The sequence below is a fragment of the Pseudophryne corroboree genome, chromosome 10, assembly GCF_028390025.1.
Source record: "Pseudophryne corroboree isolate aPseCor3 chromosome 10, aPseCor3.hap2, whole genome shotgun sequence".
Lineage (NCBI taxonomy): Eukaryota > Metazoa > Chordata > Amphibia > Anura > Myobatrachidae > Pseudophryne > Pseudophryne corroboree.
The window spans coordinates 71,230,278-71,241,545 of record NC_086453.1 but is presented as its reverse complement, the minus strand read 5'-3'; positions in this window follow the sequence as shown (position 1 = coordinate 71,241,545).

The window sequence follows — 11,268 nt, the reverse complement described above, 5'->3', positions numbered from 1 at the left end:
GGTCGCAGTGAGGCAATGTACGGAACCGACGGCAGTGACGAAGACTATCTCCCCGACTCGTCAGAGTTGAGCAGCTCGGATGATAGTGGAGGGGAGGAGACGTCTTTTCACGGCAGGCAGGTTCTGGAAGTGTCCGGGGCTTGCTCCGCGGAGGCCGAACCAAGTCTCCATCCGGCCCGCGCAGTGTCGGTCCAGGTACTTACCCGAAAAGCAGATGGTTCGATTGCATGTAACAAGAAAAATTTCTGCCTGTGGTGCGAGAGGCCATTCTCAAAAATTGCGAGACATGTTCAAGCTGTCCACCACAATGAGCATGAGGTTGCAAGGGCACTCAGCTTTCCGAAGCGCTCCAGGGAAAGGACAGTGCAGCTAGACCTGATTCGCACCCGGGGAAACTTTGCCCATAATGTCGGGGTTCTCCGTGAGGGCAGCGGAGTCCTCCTACCGTGCAAGCAGCCGGAAGAAGCAACGGCTCCCCAAGATTTCATGCACTGTGTAAAATGTAAAGGGCTATTCTCCAGGAAGCACCTGTGGCGCCATGTGAAGAGGTGCCCGTTCCGCAAAAGTGTCAGCCCCAAACCTGGAAGAACCAGGGTGCAGGGTCTCTTCACTTACGCCACACCTCTCCCGAAAGATGTTGGCACCGGCCTCTGGAAGTTGCTGAGCGAAATGAATTATGATGATGTGGTACCGGTAATCAAAGGGGACCGCTGGATTATGCAGTTCGGTCAGCACCTCTATAACCGTCTGGGGTCTGATGTCAGCAAGCATGATTACATCCGTCAGAAGCTCAGAGAGGTGGGGCGGCTTCTGCTGAAGGCGATGAAGGTCACACCGTTGCGGTGTATGGAAGATTTCATTTGCCCACCGAATTTCCTGCAAGTGGTGCATGCTGTGAGGAGCCTGGCCGGTTACGATGACCGCACCAATACATATAAAATACCCTCATTGGCTCTGAAGGTGGGACACAGCTTGCAGAAGATTTCTGCTATGGTGGAGTGTCAGGCACTGATGGAGGGCAGTGCCCTGACAGAGGAGCGTGCCCGAAACTTTCGGAAAATTTATGAGGCGAGGTGGAGCGAGCTAATCTCCACTGCTGCCCTGAAGACACTTCGAGAGATAAAATGGAATGCACCGCTGCTTCTGCCCTTCACTGATGATGTTAAGCGCTTGAACCTGTACCTCCTTGACCGTCAGCGAGAGTACATCGATGAGTTGTCCGCCCACCCTTCCAAACAGCAGTGGTCCATGTTGGCCAAAGTTACCCTCACGCAGCTGATTCTCTTCAACCGCAGGAGAGAAGGTGAGGTTTCCAAGATGCTGCTCTCCTCCTTCGATTTACGGCACACAGCCGATTTGCAGGGTGATGTGGCCCAGGCCCTGTCAGAGCTGGAGAAGGCACTCTGTCGTCACTTCTCCCGTATTGAGATTCCTGGGAAAAGAGGCAGGAAAGTCCCTGTCCTGCTATCCCCAAGCATGCAGAAAGCGATGGAGCTCCTCATAGAGAAGCGGACAGAATGTGGTGTGACCCCACACAATATCTACATGTTTGCTAGGCCAACAGCCATGTCCCATTATAGGGGATCCGACTGCATACGTCTCTACGCCCGGGAGTGTGGGGCCAAGCACCCCGAAGCATTATCTTCCACCCGCCTACGGAAGCATGTGGCTACACTTTCCAGAGTCCTCAACCTGAGCGATACAGAGATGGATCAGCTTGCTGATTTCCTTGGACATGATATTCGGGTGCATCGGCATTATTACCGCCTCCCGGAGGGTACCCTTCAACTGGCCAAGTTGAGCAAGCTGTTTCTGGCTCTCGAGCAAGGGAAAATGGCTGAATTCCGGGGCCACAATCTGGAAGAGATCTCCATTGATCCAAACGGTAGGTATCACTTGACAGTGTGGCTCCAGGGACTGACTGTCTAAGTGGGCTGGTGTGATCGGTTTCCCTGTCCTTCTCTATCCACAGAGCCGATCCAGGTGGTGAGCGATGACTCTGGGGATGAGCCAGAGAGTCAAGATACTGAGGTTCCCATGGGGCACATGGGAAAAGAAGCCGGCAGCCTGGTGTCGGCGGTGGATGGAGGTGCAGCTAAAGGTGGGTGTGACTGTCCATTCCATTTGAGATGCGCCCATGACTGGTGGTGGCGTTGCGTGGTGACTGACCTTTCTTCTCCTGCACAGGTGACAGAAGGGGTACCAAGCGCAATCCATGGACCCCAGCAGAAGTGAAAGCTGTTGAACGTCACATGATTCGGTTCATTCGCTCATTCAAGGTGCCGGGCAAGAATGACTGTGATGCGTGCCTAAGGGCAGAACGACAAGCGCTGAAGGCTCGGAACTGGCTCTCGGTTAAGTTTTACATTAAGAACCGAATTACTGCTGAAATGAGAAAGAACCTTTCCTGAATAAAATGTATCTGCTGCTGAATACACGTTTCCTCTATCTCTAATTAACCCCGAAAATAAATCAGTTATGTGGGTGTCCTCATGAGGCAGGTATTCCTGAATAGGTCCCCATGAGGAAGGTTCCAGACATATGTCCCGATGAGGATAGAAAAACAAGTATGTGTGTGTGTGTGTGTGTGTGTTTATGTAGGGACTGGGGAACAGGCTTTGTGTGTGTGTGACATGTGTGTGTATATATGTAGGGACTGGGGAACAGGCTGTGTGTGTGTGTGTGTGTGTGTGTGTGTGTGTGTGTGTGCGTGTGTGTGTGTGTGTGTGTGTGTGTTTATGTAGGGACTGGGGAACAGGCTCTGTGTGTGTGTGACATGTGTGTGTATATATGTAGGGACTTGGGAACAGGGTGTGTGTGTGTGTGTGTGTGTGTGTGTGTGTTTGTGTGTGTGTGTGTGTAGGGACTGGGTAAACAGATTGTGTGTGTAGGGAGTGGGTGGGGGAACAGACTGTGTGTGTGTGTGTGTGTGTGTGTGTGTGTGTGTGTGTGTGTGTGTGGTGACATGGGCATGTTGGTGGGGGTGGTTGCGTGCACAGACTCTGGGTTGCTCACATTGGAGGCTATGCTCAGGCGGGTGATCTGCACGTCTATGCACGCTCAGTCCATGTGCATTCGGATGCACTATGTGCACTGGGTGGAGCAGCGTTGGAGTGTTGGGAGAGTCGCTGCTCGTCCAGCTCAGGGGATCCTGGCAGTGGCGGTTTTAGGTGCGGGCTAGCAGGGCAGGCACCCGGGTCACTGCGGCCTGAGGCCCCCGCCAGTGCCATCAGCACTCGTCTGCTGCCTGCACCACAGTGCTCCCCACCACTTCCTGCTCCGTCCAGCCGCCCCCCATCCTGGCCACTTCACGCTGCCTGCACCCCATCGCGGGAGTATGACAAGTACATAGAGCCGGGGGACCACAGGCGCCGAATGGTGAGTGATGGCTAGCTAGTGCAATTTGTATAATGGGCTACCTGTTGCTATGTGTATAAGGCGCTACCTGGTGCAGTTTGTATAACAGGCTCTACCTGGCGACACATGTATAAAAGGGGCTCCATCTGGCATAACGTCAATAAAAGAAAGGGTCTCTACCTGGCATAACGTGAATAAAAGGGGCTCTACCCATAGTCACAACCCTGCTGTTGCTGGTCACACCCTCTGCGACAGTATATTATAGGCCCTTCATACATTTCAGCTCCAGGCCTATGCGGTCCTTAATCTGGCACTGGTTGAGACAATCCGGAGTATTATATTATATGACCTCCTATGTGTTTCACACTAAGTGTCCGCCTGTCCCAAACCATAACGTGCAAGTTTATCAGATCTATCATCCCCAATTCTCATTACTATGATGTAATATTTCCCGATATAGACCCAAAGCATACAGCATCAGCCAAGGTCATGGAGAACAAGGGGCTCAACCAGCAACATGCCGCCTGGGTGAATATGACTGTGTAACTGTGTATAACTCATGTAATGTACTGGGCATGGACAGCTATATTTATTACCGGCAGACAGGATGTCAGCTGTAAGTATACAGATAGCTGCGCCCCGTCTGTCCGAATCCCGGTAGTGAGGCAGCAAGTCCCCTCGTGGACTCGCTGCGCTACCCACGCTTCAGACCCGGTGGCTTGCTTCACTCATCACAGGTTATATTCACACTCGGTCGGTGGCATGGATCCAACAACCGAATGGGAATACCCGGAGTCGGTCAGGATTCCAGTCGTTGGTATTCCACTAGCTGTCGGGATTCCGGCGTCGGTCTCCTGAACCCCGGGATCCTGACAGCCGGTATTCTAACTGCATCCCACTGTAGTACATTGCACACTTTATGATGATTGGTCAGTGCCCTAATTATTTACGCTCTGAGATGAGTAGAATGATGCCTTTTTCTTAAGATAAGATATGTGCTGTATTTATAGCAACATATAATTTGATGGAAGATTAGAACCACTTGGCCCATCTCGTCTGTCCCTTTTTTAACCTTAAATAACCTCAAATTCTATTTGTTCCCTAGTTCTGAAATATCCTTATGTCTATTCTCAAGCATGTTTAAATTGCTTTACTGTATTAGCCTCTACCATCTCTGATGAGCGGCTATTCCACTTGTCCACTACCCTTTCTGCTAAGTCATTTTTCCTCATATTTCCCCTGAACCTACCTCCCTCCAGTTTCAGTGCTTGTCCTCGTGTTCTAATACTTCTCTATTTCCCTCCTGTACCTAGTTACCACCCTTAATATATTTGAAAGCTTCTATCATGTCCCCCCCCCCCCCCCCCCATCTTTCCCTTCTCTGCTCCAAACTATACATATTAGGATCTTTTAGTCTTTCCAAATAAGTTTTAGTTGCCCTTCTTTGTACAGTATCTAATGTATTTATATCCTTCTGAAGATATGGCCTCCAGAACTATACACAGTATTCTAGATGAGGCTGTATCAATAACCTATACAGTGGCATTATTACTAGAGATGAACGGGTTTGGTTCTCCGAGAACCGAACCCCCCCTCCCCCCCCGAACTTTACGTGGTTTACACGGGTCCGAGGCAGCCTCGGTTCTTTCCGCCTTACTCGCAAATCCAGAACGGGGGAAAACGTTATCATCCCGCTGTCGGATTCTCGCGAGATTCTGATTCCATATAAAGAGCCGCACGTTGCCGCCATTTTCACTCGTGCATTGTAGATTGAGCGGAGATGACATGGCTCCGTTCTCTGAATGAAAAGCCCGATATCTGTGCTCAGTATCAGTGCTGCATTGTGGTGACTAGTATACTACAGTACAATAGTCCAGTGTTGTTCTCGCTGCCCAGTGTCAGTTCTAGTATCCTCATCAGTGCTCAGGATCAGTGCTCATTGTCTTGCTGCTGCATTGTGGTGACCAGTATACTACAGTACAATAGTCCAGTGCTGTTCTCACTGCCCAGTGTCAGTTCTAGTATTCTCATCAGTGCTCAGTATCACTACTCATTGTCTTGCTGCTGCATTGTGGTGACCAGTATAATACAGTACAATAGTCCAGTGCTGTTCTCGCTGCCCAATGTCAGTTCTAGTATCCTCATCAGTGCTCAGGATCAGTGCCCATTGTCTTGTGCTGCATTGTGGTGACCAGTATACTACAGTACAATAGTCCAGTGCTGTTCTCGTTGCCCAGTGTCAGTTCTAGTATCCTCATCAGTGCTCAGTATCACTACTCATTGTCTTGTGCTGCATTGTGGTGACCAGTATACTACAGTACAATAGTCCAGTGCTGTTCTCGCTGCCCAGTGTCAGTCCTAGTATCCTCATCAGTGCTCAGTATCACTACTCATTGTCTTGTGCTGCATTGTGGTGACCAGTATACTACAGTACAATAGTCCAGTGCTGTTCTCGCTGCCCAGTGTCAGTTCTAGTATCCTCATCAGTGCTCAGTATCACTACTCATTGTCTTGTTGCTGCATTGTGGTGACCAGTATACAACAGTACAATAGTCCAGTGTTGTTCTCGCTGCCCAATGTCAGTTCTAGTATCCTCATCAGTGCTCAGTATCACTACTCATTGTCTTGTGCTGCATTGTGGTGACCAGTATACTACAGTACAATAGTCCAGTGCTGTTCTCGCTGCCCAGTGTCAGTTCAAGTATCCTCATAGGTGCTCAGGATCAGTGCTCATTGTCTTGCTGCTGCATTGTGGTGACCAGTATACTACAGTACATTAATAATAGTCCAGTGTCTTGTGCTGCATCTTGCTGCTGTAGGGTGCTGTGGTAGTGTCCTGTCACTGTGCATAGGTCATCATCATTCCAGTCACAGTGGTATCTGGGGGGGGTGACAATTCCAGAGGGCTTTTGTGCTGCTCACTAATACTAGTACAGTGTTTTGTGCTGCTCAGTGTCAGTTCTCCATAGTATCATCAGTGCTCAGTATCATCAGTGCTCGGTATAATCAGTGCTCAGTATAATCAGTGCTCTGTAAAATCAGTGATCAGTAAAATCAGTGATCAGTATAATCAGTGCTCAGTATAATCAGTGATCAGTATAATCAGTGCGCTGTTAGACGTGCGCCCGTTATCCGCCATTAGTGCAGTGGGATTTAGACAATTGATGAAGTTATTGTGTCCCCGGTACCAAATCCCATCTAGATTCCACTTCACTAGGCAGGCGATAGCGAGATTTTGCCAATTAATTCCAGTGATTTGGACGTAGCATTACAGTGATTTTACCAATTAATATCAGTGATTTATAATTATTAATTACAGTGATCTTGCCAAATAATTCCAGTGATTTGGACGTAGCATTACAGTGATTTTACCAATTAATATCAGTGATTTATACTGTAATTATTAATTACAGTGATCTTGCCAAATAATTCCAGTGATTTGGACATATAATTCCAGTTGGAATTGTTTGTGTCGCTTGGCTTAGTCATACGGCTACCTCATTGCACCTCTTCGACATCTTTGCATGAGGTGCTGTTTGGGGCCTAGTTTTCGAAAAGTGCCATCCTGTCTGACACTGCCGTATGAGTCCAGGGGTACTGCTGTATTAGTCCTGGGGTACTGCCGTATAAGTCCACCAATTGCATATTTTTATTAAAGTGACTGGAGCGTGCTGGAGATGCTGTTAGTGGGCCGAACAATTGCGGCACACTCTTGACATCCAGCCACTGTGTGAGACTACTAGATGGGCCAGGTGGTTGTGTCGCTTAGCTTAGGCCTACAGCAACCTCGGTGCACATTTTTTTCGTCTTTGCATCACGTGCTGTTAGAGGCCTTTTTTTGATATCTGCCCTCCTGTCTGACACTGCAGTGCCACTCCTAGATGGGTCAGGTGTTTGTGCTGACCACTTGGGTCGCTTAGCTTAGTCATCCAGTGACCTCGGTGCAACCTTTTGGCCTAAAAACAATATTGTGAGGTATGAGGTGTTCAGAATAGACTGGAAATGAGTGGAAATTATGGTTATTGAGGTTAATAATACTATAGGATCAAAATTACCCTCACATTCTATGATTTAAGCTGTTTTTGAGGGTTTTTTGAAAAAACACCCGAATCCAAAACGCACCCGAATTCAACAAAAATTCTTAAGGGAGGTTTTGCCAAAATGCGTCCGAATCCAAAACACGACCACGGAACCGAATCCAAAACCAAAACACAAAACCCGAAAAATACCCGCTGCTCATCTCTAATTATTTACTTCTTTATTTCGGCTGATGAATCCTCTCCTTATGCAACAAAGCATCGGACTAGCCTTCCTTATTGCTTTGTTACATTACTTACCTGCCTTTAAGTCACATAAAATAGGTACTCCTAGATCCCTTTGCTCCTCAGTAGTTTCCATAATAGTGCCCTTACAACGATATTTAGCCTCTGAAATTTTGAGACCCAAGTGCATGATTTTGCATTTTTTGCATTTAAACTATAATTTCCACATCCTTGATCATTCCTCCAGTGATGGGGAACCTTGGCACTCAAGTTGTTGGTGAACTGCACATCCCAGCATGCCCTGCTACAGTGTTGCTATTTGGTCATGCTAAAACTGTAGCAAGGCATGCTGGGATGTGTAGTTCAACAAAAGCTGGAGTGCCACGGTTCCCTATCACTGCATCTAGTCCATACTGTAGGTTCTCAAACTATGGCCTCAGAATCCCAAACAGTTCATGTTTTCCAGGTATCCTCACAGAATCACAAGTGTAATATTTAGCACCAATTGTGGATCTTTTAAAATGTTTCAGTGAGTAATGAGTACATCTGTGCACCTGCTAGGTGACATGGAACATATAACATGTTTGGGGTCTTGAGGACCGAGTTTGAGAAACACTGCTCTAGTCTACCTAGATCCTCAATCATTTGATTTACCTCTCCTGGTGTGTCTACTATGTTGAATACCAGGCAGTAATCACAGAGCCGGCCATAGCTATAGGCAAACTAGGCAATTGCCTAGGGCATTTGATATACCTAGGGGCATCTGCAGCTTCTGCTGATTAAAATGATATGCGGCATGCCTATATTCTGTATAGCATTTCATATGCAGATACAGCCACAGTCTCACACAGTATATAGGCATGCTGCATATCATTTTAATCAGCAGAATCTGCTTGTGCATCCTAGCCACATAGCAATGCAAATAAGATGCATTTTCATAAAAAAGGTGCCCGACGTTAGCATTGAGCCAAGATTTATGAGGACACATCTGTATCCAAGCAGAGGCAGAGGTCACAGTGTTAGTGGAAGTGTGAGTGCTGTGTGCATGTGAGTGGGTTGGTTGTGCAGTAGTGTTCGGAATATGTGTAAGGAGCATTATGTGTGTCATGTAAAAATGCATTGATAATGTGCAACACATGTGTAAGGGGCACTATGTGTGTCATTATGTGTATAAGGGCATTAATAATGTGTGGCATATGTGTAACAGGGTACTACTGTATGTGTGTCATTGTGTATAGGGGCACTAATAATGTGCAGCAAATGTGTAGGGGGCACTATGTGTCATTAAGTGTATAAGGGCATTAATAATGTGCGGCATATATGTAAGGAACATTATGTGTAAAAGGGCATTAATAAAAGTTGTCATAATGTGTAAGGCACATTATGTTTATAAGGACATTAATAATGTGTAAGGGCCATTACTGTGTGGAATTATGTGTATAAATGCATTACTAATGTGTGGCATTATGTGAATAGGGTGCTCTACTATGTGGTGTTGCGTATAGAAAGGGCACTACTGTGTCATCTAATATGAATAAAGAGCAATAGGGTGTGGTGTAATGTGAATAAGGAGCAATTCAATGTGATGTTATGTGTATAAGGGGCTCTAATGTGATGAGTAATGTTTATAAGGTACAGTAATACTACTGTGGGATGTAATATGAATTATGGACACTATCGCATGATCAAATGTGAATAAAGTTGCAGTACTGTGTGGCGTAATTGGAATTGGGGTTACTATTGTGTGGCCATGCCCCTTGCCAGCAAAAACACACCCTTTTTGGGCTGTGCGCCAAATGTGCGAACTGTCCCTATTTAAAATATAGGGGGTACAAACACCAAAGTAAGGACTGCTATGGGTGAGGGGTGATGGTGCTGGGAAAGAGGTGCAACCAGTGGTGGTGCTAGGGGGCACCAGCCAAAATCTTGCCTAGGGCATCATATTGGTTAGGGCCGGCCCTGAGTAATCATTAGTAGAGTATGAATTGATAAGCTGTCATAGTGGTTTGATTCTATTTTGCAGGTGAAGTGGGTGGAAAAATCAAGGGCAAAGAACCGGCAAGTATTGGAAGCTCGGGAGGAAATAAAGGCTTTGAAATAGGGTTGTTCAGCTACAGTATAGAATGAAAGAATGTACCTGAAGTGAGGAAACATGGCATAAGAGTGTGACTTCCTCCAGAGGCACTCTAAAGAGCAAGAGCACTTTTGGAGAAAGTGGGTCAGAGATGAGTGCCAAAGTTGGGAAGAGGACAGCACAGATAGATGGTAGCAGAGCCAAAGACAGTAGTGAAGGCAGGGCCATATGAACAGCAGTGTAGGCCCCTGGGCAAAGCAATGCACTGGGGTCCCTACCAACCCTCCAGCGGTAGGGGTGGTGGGGGAGGGAGTGCTATCAGCGTCAGCTTTGATGTCCCATGGGCGGTAGGGTGTGTTCTATCATCTGCACAGATAGCGGGAGATGGGGCTGAATGGAGAACACTAAACTGTAGAAGTGGACATTGTGCTGAATGAAGGGGCCCCAGTACATGACTTCCAGGGTGGTAGGGGGTGTTTAATAAGCAAGGGAGGGGTGGATAGTGGAGTGAGCTTAATGTTCATTATTTTCCAGTGTGGGGGCGGCGCAGCTTGCTTGACTGCAGATATCCCCAGTTCCTGCAAATCGATTTCTTAGCTTTGGGATAAAAAATTAGAGAGTCTCATCTTTCCGGAGGAGCTGGGGAGTTGTGGATCAGAGTTCAGGAGCTAGAGCAATCCACCGGCATAAATATAAAACTGCATCCCAGTCATGTGGAGCTTGAGCAGGGGCCAGCTGCTGGAAGGCTGATATCTCTGGTTCTGGGCATATTAGAGACAAGTTACCAGTGTCCACCAAAAGGAGGACAAAAAGAGCAATTAACAGGTTCAGATGGGGACCACTGCTTGAAGTCAGATATCTCTGGTTCCCAAGGGCTGATTTCATAAATCTGGTACACCTGGTAAAAAGGGATCCACAGCTTTCAGCCTAAGGCCCTTATAATCCTGGGGCCTTTGGGCAACTGCCCACTGAGCTCATACGAAAAAACAGCCCTGAATGAAGGCATGGTCATAGAAAGCGTCATCTCTGTCAGGGCAGATGAGAGTAATAAAGGAGAATATGCTGGTAGGGACAAGGGTCCCAAGATTTCACCTTGTAAGAGTGGTCTTATGGAAGGGTTAAAATGAATATACTATGAGACTTTTTTTCAAGTTGAGTTTGAAAATATTTACTACTACATTGAAGTACATTATGCATATGGCTGACATTACCACGTTATTTACCCAACCTCACATTCAAATGTATAATGATTACAAGTAAAGAAGCATTTAGGTCTGGCTGTATGAAAAGTCTGTGGATAAGAAGTGAAAACACCTGACCAATATACTGAAACCACTGAGGTGGCAATACAAACACCCCAGGGTCCCCAATCTTGTCAATTACCCCGGTCACCACAGCCTCTAGGAGAATGAGAGCAAACTTGTTTTTGAGCTAGTGTACCATAAAGACATATAGCATGGAGATCTTGTTGTCTCAAAGCTTGTTGTCTTACTGCTAAATGTTCTCTAGCTTTGGGGTTGGGCTGCATGTGAGAATGAAGAGACCAGTTGTTTCTATTTCATTGTTTATTGCACA